This window comes from Falco punctatus (assembly GCF_963210335.1).
Source record: "Falco punctatus genome assembly, chromosome: 6".
NCBI lineage: Eukaryota > Metazoa > Chordata > Aves > Falconiformes > Falconidae > Falco > Falco punctatus.
The window spans coordinates 57,746,109-57,755,278 of record NC_137585.1 but is presented as its reverse complement, the minus strand read 5'-3'; the positions used below and the strand labels follow the sequence as shown (position 1 = coordinate 57,755,278).

Sequence of the window (9,170 nt, the reverse complement as noted above, 5' to 3'; positions counted from 1 at the left end):
AAAATGAAAGCTACAGGCCAACAGTGAGTGTAATACTGCAGCACAGCAGATGAATGAGGAACGTAGAAGGGATGGAGCGAGCTCTGTCTCCTTATATGTTGTCATTTTGAGTCTTATGAATATGACCACGACTATGTCACCTTGAAGCTCTCGGATTTCAGTGAGCATGGACAGCTACATTTTTTTTGTTTTGAATAGCTGTCAGGATTGTATCTGTAGTTACAGAATACCTTTTTGACTTCTACAGTACTTCTACAGTACTTGCTGTTGGTCAGTGCGATGCTGAGCTCTTCCTGAGAGCTCCCTGCCAGAGTCTCCAGACCGCTAGAGCGGCCCAGAATGCAACTATCCTTCATTTCTTGTTTTGTCCTTTCTTTCTTCCCATAAGGGCTAATAGCACTCATGATGTGCTTTTTTGAGGACAAACCTAATGCCTGATGTTCAGTGAACTAATCTGTTTACATTTGGCTTGGCTCCATCAATGACAAACAATATTAAATCTATTAAATAGCATCCTGGTATTTTAGAGCATTTGTGCATGAGTTTTGCAAAACGGTGCTTGAAGGTTTACACAATGAAAAAGGCAATTCTCCTAACTTAGTGTTTTAGTTATTTCTCATAACATTTGGATCGTGGTCCAGGATAGATGTGATATTCACAGAGGCAGAGATCCAGGAAAAGCCTTTCCTTCAGCACAGTAGCTGAAATGAACAAAATGTTCCTGGTTCTTTAATTGCTTTTCTTTCTATGACTTGTCATGTCACATAATAACATGAAATAAAACAAAAGTGCATCTGTCTAATCCTGTAGCACTCATTCAAGCTGAACTCCCACATACATCAATTTTAACCTTTTCCTTTTAGTTGTGCTCCTTTTGTTACAATAATAGAGGTGAAATACCTGTGACAGAAGTGGTACCAGAAAGGGTGGCACATAGGAGAACAGTAGTTTACTTGGATATCCATGGCCTTGTCAAACAGCTTGCTTGATTCAGTTCTGGGAAGGAGCTTGGGAGAAGAATGATCTTCTGAGACAGTCAGAGCTCTGCCCCAGATCCTACTGCCTTTGGAGCAGGGTAGCTTCCCAACACCATTTCTTCTGACTACAACTCTAAATCTGTCAAGGTGTGCTCATGTTTAAGAAACTACTGCACTCACAGATATTTTAGCCAAGCACCTCCATGTTTTCAGCCTCTATTAAGATCATTTTCATGAGCACCTGCTTGCTGGCTTGATCACATAGCCCCCTTAAAAGCCGGAATAGCTAATAAGGGCACAATTACGGTGTGTATTGCAAATAGCTAGCTGTAAATGAGACAGATGAGGTATTGGAAGCAGTGTGGCCATCGTCACATAGTAGCCATAGCTGTGGTTAACTTCTAAGTTTCAGGAAGCTGTTTGGGTTTTTATTCACTGCACCTCAAAATGCTGACTCAGCAGGTGGCACCTGCGGGTATTGGATGCGCAGGAAGGGACCATGTGGCCATAAAACCTCTTTTCTTCTGGTCCTTCAGCACAAGTGTGAATGTTGCTACTGAATGTCCTCTGAGATGCAAGATCATAAAATAGTTAGCAACATAAGGCCTTTATCATAAACAGGATATCAAATTTTGTGCATATTATATATATATGCATAATAGTATATGTTTATTAATCATGAATAAGAAGAAAATTAATTCTCAATTCTCTGAAATGTATTAAACATTAAAAGATGGAATGGAATTAGTTTCAGGAACTTCTGCTTAAAATGAGATGAGGTACTCATTAGAAGATATTGCTTTATTGCTTGTAATTTAAAAATTATTACTATTTGTATGTGTTTGGTTATTATTTTCTAAGAAAGAATTGCTAATTGTTAGTAACTATGTAAAAAATACCAAATACTGGTATGATTAAATATTTACTGGATAAAAACCAGGGAACAGAGTCCAGGACTTGCCTCCTTCTGTGCCTAAAGCAGTCACTAAATTGCAGAGTTACGGTCACTTTTGTTCTCTATCTCTTCTCTCAAATATCTGGACCTCTTGTATATACTCTGAAATGGCTTCAAAAGGATGGATAGGGAATGCTGGAAATCCAAAAACTGAGGGCCTGTTACACAAGACTCATTCTTGGGGAAATGTGGTTTGAAGTCTCCTTGTAAAAGGGGGAGTATTAAAGCCGCATCTTTCTCACTTTGGATTGCATCCCTAATCCCTAAATTACTAGAAAGAGGGAATAAAGGGTACAATAACTCCCATACTGTATTGGGTGTAGAAACGGGCTAAGTGTAAACAAGCAAGCAAAGTCCTTCCCCAGCGCTCTGGGAGTAAGTCCTTCTGATGTGAAATGGGATTTAAACCATGTCACTGTCCACAGTGATCTCAGTTTGGTCACCATCGCCAGCTCAGATTTTATGCATGACCTGGCTGTTTATGCCTCAGTTTCCCCCTCCACTGAGACACGATATTATTTAATTTTGCCACATACAGAGGCAGCTGCAAATATACATTAACTGTTTATGAATTTCTCAAATATAACAGTAATGACTTTAGAAAGGAAAAAGCCTTCAAAAAATTAAAAACAGTATGCAAATATGTCTGAAAAGGTGCTTCCTAAGTGAATTTTCTCACACTAACAGCAAGAAAAATCTGTAGTCCCCGAGATTCATGGAGAAAAGGTATTGATTATATTGCCTAGTTTTCTGGGTTCTTCTTATAGTTTTGGTTTACAGTGAGTTTATATGACATGGTTGAGTTCAATAGCAAGAAACTTGATCCAGAAATATGGTAGGCGTTTTCCTAATTCTGTTATCTGAAATCAGAGAATTCTTAGTCCACAGCTAAAAGCATAGGCTGGTTTTCACTACAAACATTTAGAAATCAATTGTATGTTTAAATCTGAGCAAAATTGCACAGGGTTTGCATTAGAATCAGTTTTAGGAAACTCATTTCTTTTACTACTAGGTACTGTGAAAGATCCAAGGAATAGACATTTTATATTAAAGCTGTAACACTTAAAATGAAAATCACAATAACAGGCTTGTTGGCATTATGTCACAGATAACACGTTCAGTAGGTTTGGCCTGACTTTACCTAATGAAGATGGATAATTTGTCATGAATCCATCTCTTACAAAAACATTGGCATTAAATATAACTCTAAAAAATCTGACGTGATAAGATATGCCTCTAGTAGAAACAAGTCTACATTTGCTTCTATGATAATTTAAGGAAAGCATTTTAGTGAAACTATTGGTAAAACTGTGAATCAGACTATAAATATGTTTATTATTTTTTTGAGTGAAAGGCTTAATTTGCAGAGGAGGTGCTGCATGCATATGTTGCAGGTAGGGCAAAAGCAGGGCATGAAATTACAGGCTGCCATCTGTTTTAACAAATTAATTTTTCAGTTCTGCCAATCAAAATCTAAAATTCATAATTAATGCATGGTGCTCAGTTTGAAGCTGTTGGAATAACAGACTGTTCAGCACTGAATTCTACTACAGCTAACACGGCAGATCGGGGAGGTCAAAGCATATTTCTTTTAGGCTTACAGAGGCAAGGAAATCCTTCTCCTCATCCTTAGTATCTTTATATCAGAAAGCTCACAACATCTCCAATATGTTTTCTTGGAAAAGAGATGGCTATGTGAAAGAGCTGATTGGTAAGACTCTATTCATGTTATTACTTGTCTTTCAGTATTTTGCAGACATTGGTGATTAACGCTGCACATAATCATCCTAAACCAGAGAAACTCTGTAAGCAGTAGTGATTATAAATTTTAACAGTTCTCTTGCAAAATATATTAATTATAAAGGTAATGGGACATGCTTTTAAACTCCTATGTATCTTTCTTTTTCTATTTTTTTTTTTATTATTTTTTACGGAAAACCTTTGACATTTTTTTCTTCTATTTTTGTCCAACATTGTGGATATTCTATAGAAAATTATATTTGTTAGATCAAAAGTTACTTTAACTTACTTTTAACACACACACACACGCAGACCCACACACCAATTTTACCATTCTTTTGATTTTCTCTTTTGCTATTATGTCATTCAGTAGAATTAATTGTACCTGTGCTTTTTTCAGGATTGTGTTTTATTAATCTTTTTTGCCTTTTACATTCTGTAATTAATTACTTAAGTCTTAAGTCTTAAAAACTTGAAAAGATTTGGATAAGTTAAGCAATAACAAAAAAATGCAAAGCACAAATTAAAAAATAGGAAAACTGGAAAGGGAATGAAAATAAATAGCAAAGCTTGAAATAATTTCTTCTATTCCAGTTGATGGCAAAAAAACTTGGACTGGAGATGAAGAATTAGAGGGGGAAAAAAGATGTACCACAGGTTTTGTTTTCCAAAACTAAATCAATGTAGGAATTCCAGCTGGAATAAGGTCAAGTTTGCCAATTTGATGAGGGTTTTTTTACTTATAAATTTCACATTAAAAACTTTCAAATGTTGTTTCCTTTAGTATAAAAGTAAGACTAGGTTATTTTTCAGAGAAAACTTTTAGAGAGATATGTCATCCAGCTCTTCTGGGGCTGATGGCTTTTTTGTTGTTGTGGATTACAATCATGATTTGGAAAAGTTTAGGAGCTGTTCCATTTGCAGTGATCTCAAAAGCATCCCAAAGCTGCCAGGTACCAAGCTGCACTTCTGAGAGGTTACAAATGCCAATGCCAACAGTCTATTGATCACCAGCTCCATCACCTAAATCAGCTGGGCAAAAGGAAATTCCACGTTTCATTTGTACTATTGTGCATTGTTGCTTATTTGATGTAAGGATATTGTATGGAGATGATCCATAGTTAAGGAAGAAAAATTAAATCTCCATTAGGAAGAAATTATTGTCACTTTCAAATACTAGACATTGTGTGCTTTCTCAAATGAAAGCAAGCAAGCAAGCTACAAGAAAAAACACTTTAGATTATAGCTCTTGCAGAGTCAGTTGTGGAGAAGCCAGTGAGGTTCTAGGTCTCCCAACTGCTCCTGGAGGTTTCTACCTTTCCCAAGAACTGTTGATTGTATCTGCCATGCTGTCTTTACATTCTTACAGTGGCAATACCAAGGTGAAGAAGGACAGTGCAAGCATGAGGTTTTACAGATGACAGGGCAGTGCTCTGCAGTCACAGTCAGAGACTACAGTGTGGCCTCTGAGCAATGTGCGCTGGCAGATCGTGTACTTGGGGAATTGTGCTGCAGGATGGCTTCACGTGAATGATTCAGGTCAATATCCCTTGAGCAAAAAGTTTGCAGTGGAGAGACATTTGTGATTTAACATAAAAGTATACCTGTGTTTTTCAGATTAACAGGCCTTCTCATTATTATTTTTGGTTTTTTTCTTATTGGCCTCATGATCCTGTTTCAAATTTTCTAACCACATAGTAAGAATTTAAAAATTGATTCAATTAAAAATACTTGTATCTTTCAGGGAGAAAAATACTGTCAGAAACAGAGGAAGTCACATTATCTTGTTTAACTCCTGGCCTGGCCTTGCTTACTGGATAAAAGAATTTGAATCAAAGCTAGTCTTCACACAATGTGCTCTCTACTTTAGAGTTTCTCTAGCTTACAAATTATACCAAATGTATTTAAGGCTTTCAAAGCATGCGGTTTCTTTCCAATTCTAACTGTACAAGTGTGTGTGTATCTGATTTACAGCAGTCACTTCAGGATGGAATAGAATAATTAGAAAAAGTCAGTATGTATGAGAAACATGTATCTACCTGCATGCTGGAATTATGAAACTACAATTTACAGCATTCTAGGGAAAAGAGGTGACAATTTAAAACAATACAGCCCCTATTTAGTATGCTCTTGTCTCTTGTATGCATGCATATGCCTGCGTGTGTGTATCACACATGGTATCATGCAGTGTTATCATCCATTTTGAAACTGTTCTCCAAAGAATTTTCCCATGTGTGTGGTTTGCCAGCACATTTTCCTCAAAGTAGCAGAAAGTCTTCTTGCCCAAAATAGGTGAGAACTGGCCCTGGGACAGCTATCGCAGGAAAGAAGCTATGTGGCAGTGCTGGTAGGAAGTTATGGTGGGGGAGAAAGCAAACCACCAAATTTATCACTTCAGGAACACAAATTTTCTTGTTTGGCTTCTTTACTGAAGTTCTAATTAGTTGTTTTTGCATTACGCATTGGTGACTGAAGGTCACTTCTTTGTGGTTCTTTTCTATCATTTCCTTCTGAGGTTAAATTTAATTGTTTATTGTTGTTTGGTTTTGGGTTTTTTATGCTGTCTCATCTCCCATCTCTTTTCTACTCATTTCATCCCTAGATGGGGAATGAAGGAGGAGGAAAGAGAATAGTGGCTATCTCAAGTAGTATTTCTTCTTAATTTATTCATATGACTCAACTATACTGCTTCCCTAATGATTAATACAAAATTTCTTGACCTTCTACTTCACCACACAGATTGACAGCTGAGAGAGACCAGTAGGTGAATGGAGGCTCCCAATCCATCCACATCCTCCTTTTCCAAAGGTCACTCATTAGGTTCCCTCTGTCCTCTCTCCAGAGGACTTTTCTGAGGAAACTTGCTGCTTCCTTCTCTGACACCACAGCAGGCCATGCTAGAGAAATCCAGTCTTTCCCATTTACCCCTGTGAAAAAGCTGCTTAACTATAAAGATTTTAATTTATATTTCCATTCAAAGACGTTCTTCATTTTGGATCTCTTTCAGGCCTTACACTACCATGTTGTACCACCATGTACTGCCTTTCCATTTTTGCCATATATTCCATAGAAAATCACTAGAAGATCTTCCAATATTCTCCCAAGTCATGACATGATGGCACCGCCTGTCCTTTCCATCAAATGTTGTGTATCATCCTATTCAAAAGTGTTGTTCTGCACCCATCACTGTGTTATCAGCATCCCTTTTTCACAGCAATTTGGGAAGCAATTATTTCAGTGCTCCCGTGTATATCCTAAAGCTATGTGAAAGCAGACAGTCAAGGAGATCCACATGAAGAATCACCTTGAAACAATTTCTGTGGTTTTCTCTATTCTTCTTCCCACTCAGTTCTCTAGTGAGCTGGAGAAAGTATTTCTGCAAAATGGTTTAATTTTTTATGAAGCTATAGAAAGATGCAAGAGTTATGTTACCTGCTGAGAAAAGAAAGCCCAAGTGGGCATGTAATATTATTTGAATCTGTCTGCTTTAGCAGGAAAACATGTATTGCATACATTTAAAAATTTGTCTTAACCTCCCAGCGTGAGCTGAGCTGTTCTCACTTGTTACTAAATTTGGCACAACTGCACAGAAACAGTAAGAAAAAAAAGCAAATAAACCTTGAATCTTCACTTCCATTAATAGTTAATTGTTAACTGCATAATGTCTTATTTACAAGATTATATTAGACATACAGTCTTCTTTATTACAAGTGCTGCAGTATTATTAGAGACAGGGAAAAACAATGGAAAAAATATCTGCAAATAAATGTGGTCCTCAGAGAAATAAAACCTTCTGAGATTTTTCTTCCTCTTATGAAACACTTAAGCTGGCCATCAGACTGTAACAAGGAGTAGATCTGGGAGAGTAAATCAATGGTAATGTTTCATAAAAAAAAAACAAACAAGGAAACAAAAAAAAAAACCCCCAAAAAAGGAACTCAGATGCTCTATAAAGGTTTTGTGGTTCCATATTGGTTGTGTTAATGAAGTTCATTCTCTGTAGATGATATAACTGCACATGCTAATGCTTCCTGCATTAGTGAATGAATTCCCTTTTCTCTTATGGCAGAGCAAGTCTCTGGTGAGAAACTGAATTCATGATGAGATATAGGTCAATATCTCCCATCTGACTAGGACAATCCTCCCACCAGCCTGCAGAGAATGTGGGTGGTAAGGAGAAAGGTGCAGGTATTAGCAGAGATTAAAAGAAATGAAATGAACTCTGCTTGTTAACAAAACTATCAGTTCTAGTCTTGAAGACCTGATGTTTAAATGAGTAATGGGAACATCTCTGATGATACAGAATAAAATGAAAAGTGGAGAAGCAAAAGTCACCAGCTTTTCTGCTTTGGCATATAATACATGCTGTGCCCGAGAGTGTTAGACAGAAAGAAACCTTGCTTTAAGGGAGGATGCCCATGTCCTGGCTTGCTTGTGGCCTTCTGGCTCTCCCAGAACCAACAGCTTCAAAAAGCAGAAGAGAATGCAAAGGAACTAGTGACCGTATGTTATGAGTTTGGTTACTGTCAGTAACGGGAAAGGTGATCCCGTGCAGAAGGAAACATCAGGCACTCACTGTAATTATACCATGTTTGAGATGATGGTGAGGAAAAGGTATGTAGATGAGAAACAAGTGGCTGTGATTACCCTTCACATCTTCCAGCTCTGAGAGAGTGGTCTTAAACTGCCACTCCTTCAACAAACAATTTGAATTTTATTATAACAGTAGTTTCTAAACCCAATTCCTACTGAGAGTATAAAGGAAGGATTTAAGCCTTTCCAAGCACTCTAAATTTGCATGAGTCAAGAGCTGTGATAAAACATTTTGAAGGCAAGGAACTTTTAACAGTGATCCCTTCATAACAGTGACAGGATTATTCATATAAACCTGTGAATAGTTTATTTCCTAGGGCTCTTTAGTAAAATAAATAATATGGATAAATGCTCTAACACACATTTCCATTGCCATCAAAAAACAGTTTCTTCACCAAGCTCTGGAGAGCTATGATGAGATGCTGCAGAGAGATAGGTTTACTATTAGAGTGCCTGTCTGCGTGTTCAACAGCAGATAACCTGGATAAACCCATCGGTTAGTTACCTTGCATCCTATTTAGGATGTGACTTGACTTGCCACGACCCAGCTGTCACTGTGTGTTGCAGTTAGGCTTGATTCCCTTACCTAAAAATGTCTGAGAAGCTAATTGGCACAGAGGTACTTTTGTCTCCCACTTGCAGGGAAAGGTACAATTATGCAGCAGACAGAGGAGAGGGAATATACAGGGAAATGATGTTTCCCAGTGTCATTAGAATACTAGGTAAGTCTGGAAGAGTAGGGATCATTGTAACAAGAGATAAAGACAGGGAGTAGTTAAGTTTCTCCCTGACAGGGACAGGGTTTTATGTTTCATAAGACAATCCTAAAAATTAAAAATACCCTGTCTGAGTGCTATGATGCACTCAGGTATTTTGGAGACTGTTACTGCCAGTGAGCAGCTGGC

The 9,170-nt window shown here is 37.5% G+C and overlaps 1 protein-coding gene across 7 annotated transcripts in view; it reads left to right on the top strand.

Annotated features, from left to right (window-relative positions):
* Positions 1–9,170, top strand: part of PTPRR (protein tyrosine phosphatase receptor type R) — a 147,232-nt gene that overhangs the window by 35,332 nt on the left and 102,730 nt on the right. The window lies entirely within an intron of this gene.